Here is a 15,244-nt window from a genome sequence, read left to right on the forward strand (position 1 = left end):
GCCATCCAGATGCCTTTTAAATGTTGTAACTGTACCAGCCTCCACCACTTCCTCCAGCAGCTCATTCCATACAAGCACCAGTCTCTGTGTGAAAATGTTACCCCTTAGGTCCCTTTTAACTTTTTCCCCTCTCACCTTAAACCTATGCCCTCTAGATTTGGACTCTCCCACTCCAGGGAAAAGACTTTGTCTATTCACCCTACCCATGCCCCTCATGGTTTTATAAACCTCTATAAGGTCACCCATCAACCTCCGACGCTCCACAGAAAAAGTCCCAGCCTATTCAGCCTTTCCCTATAAATCAAACCCTCCAACCCTGGCAACATCCTTGTAAATCTTTTCTGAACCCTTTCAAGTTTCACAACATCCTTCCGATAGGAATATCAACAGAGTTGCACACAAATAAAGCAAGATATTGACTTTTCAATTGTCAAGACCTCTGGTGTTTAAGCAGTTGATTAATTTGACAATTAATAACTAACTTTCACTACAAAAGAGTAGAGCAGCAAGAAGGTCACCAGGAATCTATGTTAAGTGACAAGAGAGTGGAGTCGCAGGTAGATAGGATAATGAAGATGGCGTTTGGTAATTTTCCTTTATTGGTCAGAGTATTGAGTACAGGAGTTGGGAGGTCATGTTGCGGCTGTACAGGATATTGGTTAGGCCACTGTTGGAATATTGCGTACAATTCTGGACTCCTTCCTATCGGAAAGATGTTGTGAAACTTGAAAGGACTCAGAAAAGATTTACAAGGGTGTTGCCAGGGTTGGAGGATTTGAGCTTTAGGGAGAGGCTGAATAGGCAGGGACTGTTTTGCCTGGAGCGTCGGAGGCTGAGGGATGACCTTATAGAGGTTTATAAAATCATGAGGGGCATGGATAGGATAAATAGACAAAGTCTTTTCCCTGGGGTGGGGGAGTCCAGAACTAGAGGGCATAGGTTTAGGGTGAGAGGGGAAAGATATAAATGAGACCTAAGGGGCAACTCTTTCTCTCATTGAATGAGCTGCCAGAGGAAGTGGTGGAGGCTGGTACAATTGCAACATTTAAGAGGCATTTGGATGGGTATATGAATAGGAAGGGTTTGGTGGGATATGGGCCAGGTGCTGGCAGGTGGGACTAGATTGGGTTGGGAAATCTGATCGGCATGGACGGGTTGGACCGAAGTTTCCGTGCTGTGCATCTCTATGACTCTATCTACATCACAGAGGATTTTATGAGAAAGCAATTGTTATTTGAAGTTGTTTCTGCATATTAAATCCTGAATCCAGATTCTTGGTGTACAAAGAGTAGCCAACACCAGATGTTGATTTCCTCAATTAAGTCTAAAACCTTCTTTTGTTGACAGAAAATTTCCAGTAAATGTGCCCAAATGTCACCCTGCTATTTTTCAGTGCTGGCAAGTTCAGACTGACAATTAATCTTAATGCTGGCTGATTTTTCTCGATTTGAATTCTGAACTCTGTGGAAGATGGCTGTTGTCCAATCTAAATAACGTTATCTCAGACAGTCCTTGGATTCTCAATAGATGCTGCAGAATTTGCTAACTGGAAAATTCTGCAGCAGAGATTTGCAAACCTCTCATTTCCTTGATCACAGAGAGAATTACGATTTGGGTTTTGTCATAGAATCCCTACAGTGTGGAAACAGGCCCTTCGGCCCAACAAGTCCACACCGACCCTCTGAAGAGTCTCGCACCCAGACTCATTCCCCTCTGACTAATGCACCGAACACTACGGGCAATTTAGTATGACCAATTCGTCTAACTTGCACATCTTTGGACTGTGGGAGGAAACCGGAGCACCTGGAGGAAACGCACGCAGACACGGGGTGGGGGAGAACGTGCAAACTCCACACAGTCACCTGATGCTGGAATTGAACCTGGGTCCCTTGTGCTGTGAGGCAGCGGTGCTAACCACTGAGCCACAGTGCTGCCCATTCTCTCTGACACCATGCAGCATTACATTATATAATTTAGAGTATCAACCATTTTGTTTAAAACTGCTTTATTTTTGATCATCTATTAATATCCATCAGTGTGAAATTTTCGAACTGTTTCTTTCTTCCTATATTTAATTTCTGTCTTTTTTGTGACTTTCAGCTGAGTCATTGACCTGATATGTAGGGATAAGCTTGAAGGGGAGATTTGGGAGAATTTCAGAGGCTAGGGGTCAAGAGTCACAGGACCAGTAATCCACAAATCCCAGGAAAGTTCTGCAGCCATAGTTTTAAAACTTACCAGGCCAATGGTGAAGTTTGAATTAAATTCAACATCTGGAATAAAAAAACACTAGCAGAATGATGACCATGTAAACTCTACTGATTGTTGTGTAACCCATCTGCTTCACTAATGTCTTTTAGTGAAGGAAATCTGTCATCCCTACCTGGTCTGGCCTACATGTGACTCCAGATCCACAACAATGTCATTCACTCTTAACTGCCCTCTGGGCAATTAGGGATGGGTGATAAATGCCAGCCTAGCCAGTGGGGCACACATCCATGAGTTAATACTTTAAAAAAGTATACTGGTGTCTGGAAGCCATTTACAGTGGGAAATATCAAGTCTCCTTTCACATGTCACTGACTCCATGGGACTGACCATCTTAATAATGAGTTTTCCCCCCCTATGGGGGTCACAGCTCTGGGTAAAGGCTTTTTGTTAAACAAAATCCAAATTTCTCCAGAGAGCACCTCTATCTAGATTGACCTTTTGAAGTGTTCAATATCCGACAGTGGCAGTGCCTACCTCTGGCTATGGGGCCACCATTCCTCCAGTGCTACAGACCATCGGCATCTGTCCTGTCTGGTTATGAATGATCCAGACTGACTAACATCTCCTGAGCCCTGAAGGTTCTGCCTGCTGACCTTACTTCTCATACTACAGAGACTGCCGAATCTACTGAGCACTTCCAGCAATTTCTGCCTTCATTTCTAATTTCTGGAATCCACAATATTCTGATCTCCCTCAGCTTGGGCCATACTTTCCTTTTGTGTAGGAGTGGTGGAATAGGGCTCCATGCCAGGATTCCCGTCTCCATTCCTGGTGGATGGTAATTGTTAGTGGTGCAGCATAAGGATGTGGCTGGTGAGCCTAGACACGGCACCCTGACTTGTGTGGTTGGGGTTGCATTGGGATGTTGGCATTTTAGAGCCCCTGCATCTTCCATGGAGTTGGCTCTGCTTTTGGTTTGGGATGTATTTCACAACAATGTTCAGGGGTTTTGACCATTGTGGATATTGGGTGAGTGGACATGGGGAATGGGTTTATTGGGCAGATAAGGTGTACAAAAGGGATATGGGTGGCATATGATGGATATGGAGGGGCCATAAGGGATTTTTGGAGGAGGCAAGGGACATGTGTAAAAGTGATGGTGCCTAAGACCCATTTACTGCACTGGGCTGACATTCCAGGGAAGCAAAGTGCACTTTTAGCCTGCACCGCCACTGGCATTCACCTGCCAATGTTCCCACGTTTTACTGTGCTTCAACAACAGCCTTACCTCCTCCCACTACTGTCACCCCTTGACATAAATAGCAGGGGCTGCTACTGGGCACGGAATTGGGTCAACAACATCAGGAAATGTCCTGACTTATGATTCTCATCTCAAAGTCTAAGTCTCATCCAAGTCTAACATTAGTTCTCCTTCGTGAACCTCCATCCAGCCACATTTCCCCATTTTGAACTGTTCTGATCTGTGCCTAGTAGTGTTACGGAATAATGGGAAAAACTTAGCTATCAACCCATTTTCTTTATTGTTGTTTCTCCCCACTTTCCATCCCATTGACGGATTGTTTCACCTTTGCTTCCCTCTATTGGGAGGTAATCTTGAGGACTTTATGGGGAGCCTGAATCTTGTCAGTCAATGCACATTGCATTGACACCCCAGCATTGGGGTGTCGTTATCTTCTCCAAGTTTATATTGTTTATCGAAAGTTTACTGCGACCTGTCTTTCATTCAGCTGGCCTGAGGATAGTGTCTCCTGAGTGAAATTTGAGTTTGGCCCTTCCAATCAGAGATAATTTTATATATATACTATATATAGCTAAAATCAATTTAATGTTTATTTATGACACACAAAGGGAAGAATAATGGTGCCATGGCATAGAGCTTCATTGTTGTGCAATGGGCAACACTGGAATGAAGTGATTATCACTGACTCAGAAAGTGCAGTTACTGCAATCTGCTTAACTTCCCTTCCCAGGTGGAATCTCTTTCCTTGTAGTTAATTGCACTCCAACTACTGCCATATGCCAACTCCATTTATCTTTCTGACCTCTGTATGACCTTCACCGCATTTAACTGAGTCAATAGTCCTCCTTCATCTCCTTTGCAGCACCTTCAGTTCAAATATTCAATATATCGACTAGCTAGTTGAAATTCAGTCTAAAACTGCATAATTGTATTTTTTTGTGTGTGAAAGATTAATATTTCACCCTAGTGATAGGAAGAATGCAGCATAATAATACTACATTTAGCAGATCACATTAGAGAATTGATCAGATCTGCTTCATTACTCCAGTTAACCCTTTCCAATCTACTCAAAGCTGCTGAACAACTCTTCAGCTGTAATCCGGATTATCTCAGGGCGAGAGAGGGCAATGAGTTTTCCATATTTGTTGTCCAGCCCTTTAGAAAATGTGTACGGTAAATGATTTTTCAGTACTTGAGACATCTTAGTTGGTTGCTCTAAGAAAATACTACTGTTTTATTATTGAGAGTTCCCCTCCATGATTGATATCAGGTAACATTTTGTTACCTCTCAACAACAGTCTTGATTTAATTTATACCTAAAATTACTTTTAAAAACTACTTAAACCCTGGTTTTTGAGAGGATCACAAGTTACTATTATTCATGGTTACAGTTTGTCTTTGCTGGTTCAGATGCCTATATCCTTCCTATATAATGGGGCCCAAAATTTTGTCCGATTTTTGCTGTGGTGGGAGTTGAACTCATTGTTGAGTGTGCTAAATGATCCTGCACTGGTGTAATGCACTTAAGAATTATAAATATATGTTAGAATAAGGAGGTAGAAATACAGGAAAGGAGTAGGCTATTAACCCTTTGGACTGCATTAGTGCAGTCCTGAGATAATGCTGCATTGTTGGAGGTGTCATCTTTCAGATGAGCCATTAAACAAAGGCCCTGACTCTTATAGATCTCATGAATTTTTCTTAAATGAGTAAAACACCATTTCTCGGTGTCCTTGTCAACGTTTGTCCCTCAACAAATGTCACTAAAACTATCATTGGCGCATTGCTGTTTGTGACACTTTGCTTTGGACCATTTTCCTGTCGCTTTTCCTGCATTTCAAAAGAACACGGTTGGCTGCAAATGTCCTGAAGTCAAGAAAGGTGTGATGTAAAAGAGAAGTTCTTCCTCCTTTTATCCTGCCCAACTACAGGATAGGTTGTTCTGAAGTTATGTGCTTCTGAAGCTGAACCCAGTTTATCGGCAGCCGGCCACTGCTGAATACTTCAATGCATTCACACAAAACCATGAGGGGTCATGCACTGTCTATTGCAGCATTGGATTATTGCTGTCCATAGGATAATCAGGCACAATAAAATCTGTCATCTAACTGTACGGAAAGCAATGTGACAGGCAACACTTTTACGTAGTGAATTGTTTGGATCTGGAGCACAGAGTGTGGGGGAGACAGATTTAAAGATAGCTTCCAAAAATGAATTGAATAATCAGCTGACGAAGGAGAATTTGCAAAGGCTACAGGTGAAAGTGTCAGGGAATCGGGCAGGCTGAATTGGTTTTGAAGAAAACTGGTGTGAGCACGATTGCCAAAAGACCTCCATCTGCTGTCATCATTCATAGTCCTGACATAGAGTATCAAAAGGGATTTGGGAATGAACAATGCAGTTGAGACTTTTATTCCTGTTGTGTGCAAAGTAGATGTTCAGAGACCTGTGCCACATGCAACGTCTAAATTCAGTGGTTTGTGGCTAGGTCAAAATCTTGACACTCCCGAGTTAACAGCATTGTGGTTGCACCTACACCACACGGATTGCAACAGTTCAAGATACGTAGGCACCTTCCCAATGGCAATTAGACACAGAGCCCTCAACCTGCAGATGAGAAACTTGGAAAGATTGTGTATGTCTCAATTTGTCCACTAATTATGATGAATCCTAAAAAGACACTTCCGAAAAATCCAGGTTCATAAAGTAGGAAATGTAACCACATATGGAGCCAAGTTGGCAGAGCTTGGCTTCCATGTGACCCTGAGGTACACTCGAAAATAGCTGCTGCAGCATTTGCAAGACCTTGTGTGGAGATCTCTGTTTGACTTTAAAGGCATGACTTTAGAATGGAAGTTGAAGAGTCCGTTCCAACCCATTTTATGCCAAAAACCCATGAGTTGAATCCCCATGCTGGTGGGCACACTTTGAAGAGTTCCTTTGAGTAGCTGTTAACGTGTTTAAGGTTTTGAGTCTGAATGCTGGTATCTTGGCTGCCTTTGCAGACCTTGAGTCGTGCTTGAATTTGAAATCAGGCAGCCTCTTATTGCTACCAAATTTGGCCATCAACTGCTGGGCAGCAGCTCAGTTCAGAGTCAGTTTGTTTTTACTTTCCCATAAATGGGAAGGTCGTCATTGCTGTTTTGGTATGGATTACATTAATATCCAGGCAACAGTTGCATTATAACCTAAGCATACTTTATTGATAAATGAAGTTCGTATTGGGAGTGGTAATTCCATGGTAAAATTCACCCTACAAAATTTCACCAGGCTTCAGATACAAATGAGAGACATAAGGGGTTGCATTGTATTACTGTTACATTCTATTTGCTTCAGATTAGTGGCACAGTCCATGATACACTTGCAGCTCAGCACTGTATGAACCATACATGCTATTTTTGATTCCTTGTTAACGGTTGCTTTTTTTTTGTTTTGGCATTCTGGGATAGTCTGTGGACTGTGTTTAGACTGACCTGGCAGGCACTCATGTTGCAGTGGCCCACTGGACCTTATCTTGTGCAGCCAATGTTAACATTAAAACAATGGCACTGTGCCATTATTCTCAAAGCAAGTGACCCCTCAGTCATCCCTGATGGCATTAGCAGCAGAAATATTTAGCCTCTTGTTTTGCTTTTGTTCCTGTTTCACAAATGATTTCATGAAGCAAAACAAGTCTTTTTTTTTAATCTGCTCAGAAGACTTGCTGTTTGGGGGCAGTTTGTTTATTTGGCTTCTTTCCTGTTTCTACAGAAAACAAAGCAGACTTAAGTGGTTTCGTTTGCAATATTTTGTAAGTTCCTAGCCCTGCAAGTAGTTTTGTTTTGTGTTATCTTGACAAAATCATTTAAAGTTTTGGAATATTTGTTGCAAATTTTGTTGCAGTCTTGGCAAAATAAACATTTTCCTCCTTTTTTATACATTTACCAGATTAAGGTATCGGTTGGTGGAATGCAATGAAGCCTTGTTTTCATTGCCACAGTTATGTACCCAATATCAACCCAGAGCATTCCTCACTACAGCTCTACAACTGTGATATTGTGCTGACTGACATCAACCATTTTGTGACCTCCCTGAATTATGAAACTGTTACTCTCCGTAGCTGAGCTATATCAATCAACAAAATCCCAGTTTAGGACTTTGTCTACTCTCACTTCTTCCAAATCCTAAAAGTCGTAATTAAAGTCTTAACCTTTAATTTCCGATGTTGCAGGGACTCTAACTATCTCCAAATGATGGCACATAAATGGTGCTAACTCTATGTCTTCAGATTTCCATATTGTACAGCATAGATGAAAGTTTTGTGGTCCAATTTACTCCCCCATTCCACCTCATTGTTTAGCAGTGTAGATTCTACAATCAAGTTCATTCTATTCCTGACTAGCTTGACAACATTCAGGCCACTGCGATACAAGGTACAAATGCAAGATCCATTTAGCCACTGTAAGCAGCTTAATGTTTGCAACAAGAAGGGTGAAATTTCGATTCCTGTAATTCCAATCACAGTGAGAGCTTAGAACCATGTTACAATCATACTTGTATGGATCTTTTCATCAATGGCGAAGCAGAGATGTATATTGCTAATGGGGTGTGAAACTATGGCTTAGGTTTTCCAGTGGTCTGGCAGTTATTCTAGAGTAGTTGGGAGTGTGGGATATAGGTAAAGTAGTGTTACTTCTGCAATCATAATTACTTATGCAAGGTAAATGCACTCACACCAGTGTATAATTGTTTCACCCCAAGAGCTGAGTCAACAAGAATGAAAACTATGTGGAGGAAATATATAATTGTTTTTGTATTAGCTAAAATGTGAATGCAAGAATGAAACGTGCCTGCTAACAATGGTAGACAAATAGATAAGGTGCTGTGGGGATGTAGGTTAGGCCAGATATGCTTGTGCAAGCAGTAGTTATAAGCATCTGTTTCCCACTTTTGCAAAAACACAAAAACAAACCCCAATTAAAAGGTCATAAGGATCAATACGGTTAGGGAAAGGGAGGAAATATGGAGGAAGTAAATAATCATGAAGAAGGATATACCTAACAATGGGCCACAGCAGGATGTGGTGAAATAGCCGAGTAAAGCTTGTACTTTGTTATGCACAAGGCTGGATACGGCAAGAGATAAACAATAGTAATGGGCACCGGGTTTGGAGTAGTGAATCCTATATAAGATATGTACTTGCTAAACTCTGTGTGTCTATTTTAGGCACCAGGCTTGCAAACGTACAATAAACACGCTGATTGCTTCAGATCTTGTCTCGGACTGAAATTATTGAAGTGAGTGAGCTTTGTTTCTAACAGGAGCTTTGCATGGAGACCCTGTGATCCAACAATTCCCTCAATCCCCCCTTCCACCTACTCTCAGACCCCAACGACCTTCACTAATTCACCTGACACCAAACCCTCTGTGCACGACACTTGGCAAATGCCCCCTACGCCACTCACCATCCCTTTGTATTCAACCTCCCTTTCCTTGCTGTCGGACCCTACATTCTCCAACCCCATAGCACCTGAATTTCCCATTCCTCTGCCTTTGGCCGGACCTTTCTTCACCCACTGCGGACCCAGCACATTTGCTCCTGCTGTTGCATCCAATCATTCCCCTGATCCAGATCCAAAACCCCCTCCTCGTCCCCTCCCTCCAAAAGGACCTGACATGTCCACCATCACCACCAATTCCCCACCCCTTCACTAGACTCAATACGTCTCAACCCTAAACACTCCAAAACGTCCCTGGCCACATTGCACCTTGGCACCTAACCAACTTGGCAGTGTACTCCTACCCACCTGGCACTATACCCCCTGGTAATCTACTACCTACTGACTTGGCATCCTACCCTGAAGAAGGGCTTGTGCCCGAAACGTCGATTCTCCTGTTCCTTGGATGCTGCCTGACCTGCTACGCTTTTCCAGCAACACATTTTCAGCTCTGATCTCCAGCATCTGCAGCCCTCACTTTACCCTCTCAGCATCCTAACTTCACATTTTTATGTTAAATGTTTACTCTTTGGCAGTCACTATCAAAGTGGCGATCTGTGACTCTGGACTTTTAAACTTTAGAGTATGACCACTAACTGCTCATTAAAGTTTGCCTTCCTCTGGCAGCTCTGCTCAATTAGGGGACTGTCAAAATGGAATCTCCTCTGAGAATTACAGACCTCATTCACAGCAAAAATTGAAGAGTGGTGTGGCAGTCTGTGAGGGATTGCTACTCCTTGGACAATCTGGCCCTCAAGTGCTTATAGGCCACAGTTGCGATCAACCTTCCAGGCCTACAGAGCTTTCTGGGTAGCCAGTTTTGAGTCACTGGATGTATTTGAGACTGTTCCAGTTAATGTGGTGAGGTACCAGCCAACACGGTGGAGAATTTCCCCGCACGTGAAGATAGAACATTGTTTCTTTAAGGTCTGACCAACACGATTACAGACAAATGCATCTGCTACAGGTAGTTTGGCAAGGGAGGTTTCATGTACCTTTTGCCTCCTTGTTGGTGCCCTCTCCACTCATTACAGATCAATCTGGCAACTTTGGAACTCAACCAGCTTGGTAGCTTTGTGCCCCTGTCACGTTCAGTGCTTCTTTCAACTAGTATTTAACGCGAAGGAGTACTGACCCATCAACTGCTGGGGATGAGGGGATGATTAGCAGTACATAGTAATCAGGAGGAGATTCCTTGCCCATGTTTGACCTGATGTACCTACACTACCCGGGGTCTGGATTGAATGTGGAGGGCTCCCAATGCAACTTCTTCTGATGGGTCTGGCCTGTTGGTGAGACAGGACATTTCGAGGACTGGTGAAGGTGGCACCTGGGACGTTGTCTGTCAGTAAGATATGAGCGTAACTATGGCAAGCTAGTGCTTGAGGGACAACTTTCCCAAATTTGGCACAAGCCCTCCTGAGGTTAATAAGGGTGACTCTGCATTTGTCGATTCTGTGTTATACATCTTTTCTTTAGATTTTGTCATGGTAAATTACAGCTGACTGGCTTGCATGACCATTTCACAGGGTAACTAAGGGTGAAGCACATTGTTATATGTTTTGAGTCACATGTGAACCAGGTAAGGATGGCTGATTACCTTCCATAAAGGGCATAAGATGAGTTTTTTTTAATGGTAAGTGACAACCCTTATTTTTTGATTTGAAATTTGATTTATTATTGTCACGTACCGAGATACAGTGAAAACTATTGTTCCAGATTTTATTAGTAGATTTAAAATTAAAATCTGCCTTGGAAGGATGTGAACCAATAAGCTGGGGCTCTGGATCGTTACTCTGGAACATTAGCACCATCCCACTGAATATCTGTCAGCTAAGATGGAGCTTATCTCCATTTTGTTCAAGCAAATTTTTTATTCTCAATTTGCTGATCTATCTGTGTTGAAGTAGAAAGCTGTCCTAGAATACTTCTAGGATAAAGGCTGACAGAGTTAAAACAGAGATGAGGAGGAATTATTTCGAGTCATAGAGTCATACAGTGTAGAAACAGATCCTTTGATCCAACTCGTTTGCGCTGACCATACATCCCAACCTGACCTAATCCTGTTTGTCAGTGTTTGGCCCATATTTCTTCACCCACTGCGGGCCCAGCACATTTGCTCCTGCTGTTGCATCCAATCATTCCACTGATCCAGATCCAAAACCCCCTCCTTGTCCCCTCCCTCCAAAAGGACCTGACATGTCCACCATCACCACCAATTCCCCACCCCTTCACTAGACTCAATACGTCTCAACCCTAAACACTATTCATGTACCCATCCAGATGCCTTTTGTTGTAATTGTACCTGCATCCACCACTTCCTCTGGCAGCTCATTTCATACACGCACAACCCTTTGTATGAAAATTGTGCCCCTCAGGTCCTTTTTAAATTTTTCCCTTCTCACCTTAAACCTATGCCCTCCAGTTTTGGACTCCCCCACCCCATCAAAAAGACCTTGGTTATTCACTCTATCCATGTCCCTCATGATTTTATAAACCTTGATAAGGTCACCTCACTCGAAGTTCATGAATCTGTGGAATTCACTACCCTATAGTGAATTGTATGTCAAGACACTGAATAAATGTAAGGAGGAGATAGACAAATTTTTATTTCTTAGTGTGTTAAAGGGTTATGGAGAGCTGCAGGAAAGTGAAAACGTGGCCCAGTTGAGATCAGCCATGATTATATTAAATGATGGAGCAAGCTCAAAGGGTTGAATTGCCCTCTCCTCCGCTTAGAGTCATAGAGATGTACAGTACGGAAACAGACCCTTCGGTCCAACTCGTCCATTCCAACCAGATATCCCAATCCGATCTAGTCCCACCTGCCAGCACCCATCCAAATGCCTCTTAAATGTTGCAATTGTACCAGCCTCCACCACTTCCTCTAGCAACTCATTCCATACACGTACCACCCTCTGCGTGGAAAGGTTTTCTATTAGGTCTCTTTTATATCTTTCCCCTCTGACCCTAAACCTATGCCCTCTAGTTCTGGACTCCCCCACCCCAGGGAAAAGACTTTGCCTATTTGCCCTATCCATGCCCCTCATAATTTTATAAACCTGTATAAGGTCACCCCTCAGCCTCCGATGCTCCAGGGAAAACAGCCCCAGCCTGTTCAGCCTCTCTCTATAGCTCAAATCCTCCAACCCTGGCAACATCCTTGTAAATCTTTTCTGAATTCTTTCAAGTTTCACAACATCCCTCCAAAGGAAGGAGTCCAAAATTGCACACAATATTCCAACAGTGGCCTAAACAATGTCCCGTACAGCCGCAACATGACCTCCCAACTCCTGTACGCAGTACTCTGAACAATAAAGGAAAGCATACCAAACACCTTCTTCACTATCCTATCTACCTGCAACTCCACTTTCAAGGAGCAATGAACCTGCACTCCATTAAGTTTACCTTACCATTAAGTGTACAAGTCCTGCTAAGATTTGCTTTCCCAAAATGCAGCACCTCACATTTATCTGATTTAAACTCCATCTGTCACTTCTCAGCCCATTGGCCCAACTGGTTAAGATCCTGTTGTAATCTGAGGTAACCCTCTTCGCTGTCCACTACACCTCCAATTTTGGTGTCATCTGCAAACTTGCTAACTGTACCTTTTATGCTCGCATCCAAATCATTTATGTAAATATCAGGACGTTGGTCAGACCACTGTTGGAATATTGCGTGCAATTTTGGACTTCTTCCTATTGGAAGGATGTTGTGAAACTTGAAAGGGTTCAGAAAAGATTTACAAGGATGTTACCAGAGTTGGAGGATTTGAGCTATGGGAGAGGCTTAACAGGCTGGGGCTGTTTTCCCTAGAGCACCGGAGACTGAGGGATGACCTTATAGAGGTTTACAAAATTATGAGGAGCATGGATAGGGTAAGTAGGCAAAGTCTTTTCCCTGAGGTCGGGGAGTCCAGAACTAGAGGGCATAGGTTTAGGGTTTGAGGGGAAAGATATAAAAGAGACCTAACAGGCAACTTTTTCACACAGAGGATGGTACTGGTATGGAATGAGTTGCCAGAGGGAGTGGTGGAGGTTGGTACAGTTGCAACATTTAAGAGGCTTTTGGATGGGTATATGAATAGGAAGGGTTTGGAGGGATATGGGCCGGGTGCTGGCAGGTGGGACAAGATTGGGTTGGGATATCTGGTCGGCATGGATGGGTTGGACCGAAGGTTCTGTTTCCATGCTGTACACCTCTATGACTTGATCAAGTCCTGTGGATTTTTCCACCTTTATGCATTTCAAGGCATCCAGCACTTCCTCCTCTGTAATATGGACATTTTTCAGCTCCTACATTCCTTATTACAACTTGTTGATTGGGTTAGACATGTACACTTGCCACCTGCAGTTAACTTATGGGGAGTTAGATATTTCCAGATGCTCAGTTGTGTTACTAGAGGGCTGCTGCCTAATTTAGCATAATGGTTATCATTGGTGCTGATAATTCTTCCTTTGGAAGCAAACTGTTGAACATTTGCTTTTGAACTTGGGTGAGGTCATCATCTGGTAACAAAATCAAATCTGGTTTGTCAGTTGATTGACAGTTTGGGGCTGCTTTGCTGACTGCACAACTTCAGCTAAAGATTTGTCAGCCCATTCTTGTGCTCAGTATCTGCTTTTTCTCATAAACCTTGTTGATTTTTGTCTTCAGACCTATGTTCAGTGAAGGTTGTCACTGGTGAAGAACATTTTCACCAGTCATAGAGTCAGACCTACACAGCACAGAAACAGATCCTTCAGTCCAACCAGTTCATGCCAAACATAATCCCAAACTTCTGTGAGGCCTGTATTATGGACCAGACCAAGCCCCCTCAAAATATGTTAAGATGATAGCCTGGACCCTAACTTATTTTCAAGGCAAGTGCCAGATGTTGTATTCTGGGTGCAAATTGATTGGTCAAACTACCAGGCTTGAAGCAAAATACAACAAAAGAGAAAAAAAAAAAATTGGCTTAGCTGTAACTCTTTCAAAAGACTTAACAAAATATTAGACATAGTAGCTATTACTAATTAACTCTTACAATATAGTAGCATCTCACAAACATACCCTTGGCAAAAGTAAATTCAGTAAAATATATTGTCTCCCATCCAATTCTCCAGTCCAGGAAGAAAAGCATCAAGAGAAAACTCTGTGTTGGGGAGAGAGAGAGAGAGGAGTAGGCAGAGGTGTAGGCAGAGGTGTACTGCAACTTCAAAACCCAGCAACTGCTACTATTGAAAAACTGAAACTAAAAATCTTGCTTTTGTGGGAGCTTGCTCATCTCTTTCAGGCTGCTTCTATTGTTTCAACTTGGAACACAAACCCAAGGTCTCAAAAGCTGTTTAAGTTATGGGCTTTCAATCGACAGCTCTGTACCTCTGACTTAAAACCTCTCTTCAAAACAAAACACAGCAAAATGCACCTTTCTAAAGCCCGAGTATCAACACAGCTGCCTTCAGTTCAGTGATGGTTAAGTGTTTTAACTGATTGTCAATTATTTTAATTTCACCTACTTTTAAGTGCAGCTCTCCCCCTAGCAGTAACCTCTCATTCCTGCATTCCACTGCAGCCCAGTAGTGGCAAGCAGTAGGAGGAGGGTGTGGAGCCATGGATTCTGTAGGGAGGGGTTAGTGGAGAGTGGGAGAAGACAGGATGGGTAACTCTGGTGCTCCTAAACTGCAAGCACAGGTCAAACAAAGCCATCTTCGATGATAGCTTTCCATAGAACAGTGATTGTACTAGAATAGTCAGTGGTTTGGTGCAGCAATCTTGGGATGTCCTGAGGATCTGAGACAGCCAGTCATAATTTGCTGCAAGTTTTTTTTTGAGGGTAAGAAAACTCTCCAGAATTTATGGAATTGTTGTGACCCTCAATCTAGCTGTGAACCTCTCAGCGTTTATAACTGCTCTGGACACAAAATCAGGGCTAATTTGATACAGTGCAGTTTGTGTTGTTGGTTACACATTGATTGCTTTGTGAATGTTTCCTTATTTCAAAAAAAGCACATTCCAGGGGATGTGCTGTGAACATTGCAGAAAATGGGAATGAGAAAAAGTCAGGAGAACTCAATGATTACATGATGGATTGATAGGGAGTGAGCTGCATTGACGTTATCTTAAAGTAGAGAGGAAGGCAAATTTGAAACATGCTGGTGCCTGAATTAATGTTAAGGTTTGACTGTTGCCTATGCCTCCACTTTCAGGAATGCAGAACTCTTGTTAATTCATGACCACATTTTGGATCATTCTCTGATAAACATGCAACACTAGTATGTTTATATAGAACTGGAATGCATCTTTAGAATGATAA

At 42.7% G+C, this 15,244-nt stretch overlaps 1 protein-coding gene across 1 annotated transcript in view; it reads left to right on the forward strand.

Moving 5' to 3' along the window:
- Positions 1 to 15,244, forward strand: part of LOC122557109 (adapter SH3BGRL) — an 81,635-nt gene that overhangs the window by 34,836 nt on the left and 31,555 nt on the right. The gene's annotated exons all lie outside the window — the stretch shown is intronic.

The sequence above is a fragment of the Chiloscyllium plagiosum genome, unplaced genomic scaffold, assembly GCF_037043375.1.
Source record: "Chiloscyllium plagiosum isolate Xiang-an unplaced genomic scaffold, Cpla_swu_hap1 HiC_scaffold_11, whole genome shotgun sequence".
Taxonomy (NCBI): Eukaryota; Metazoa; Chordata; class Chondrichthyes; order Orectolobiformes; family Hemiscylliidae; genus Chiloscyllium; species Chiloscyllium plagiosum.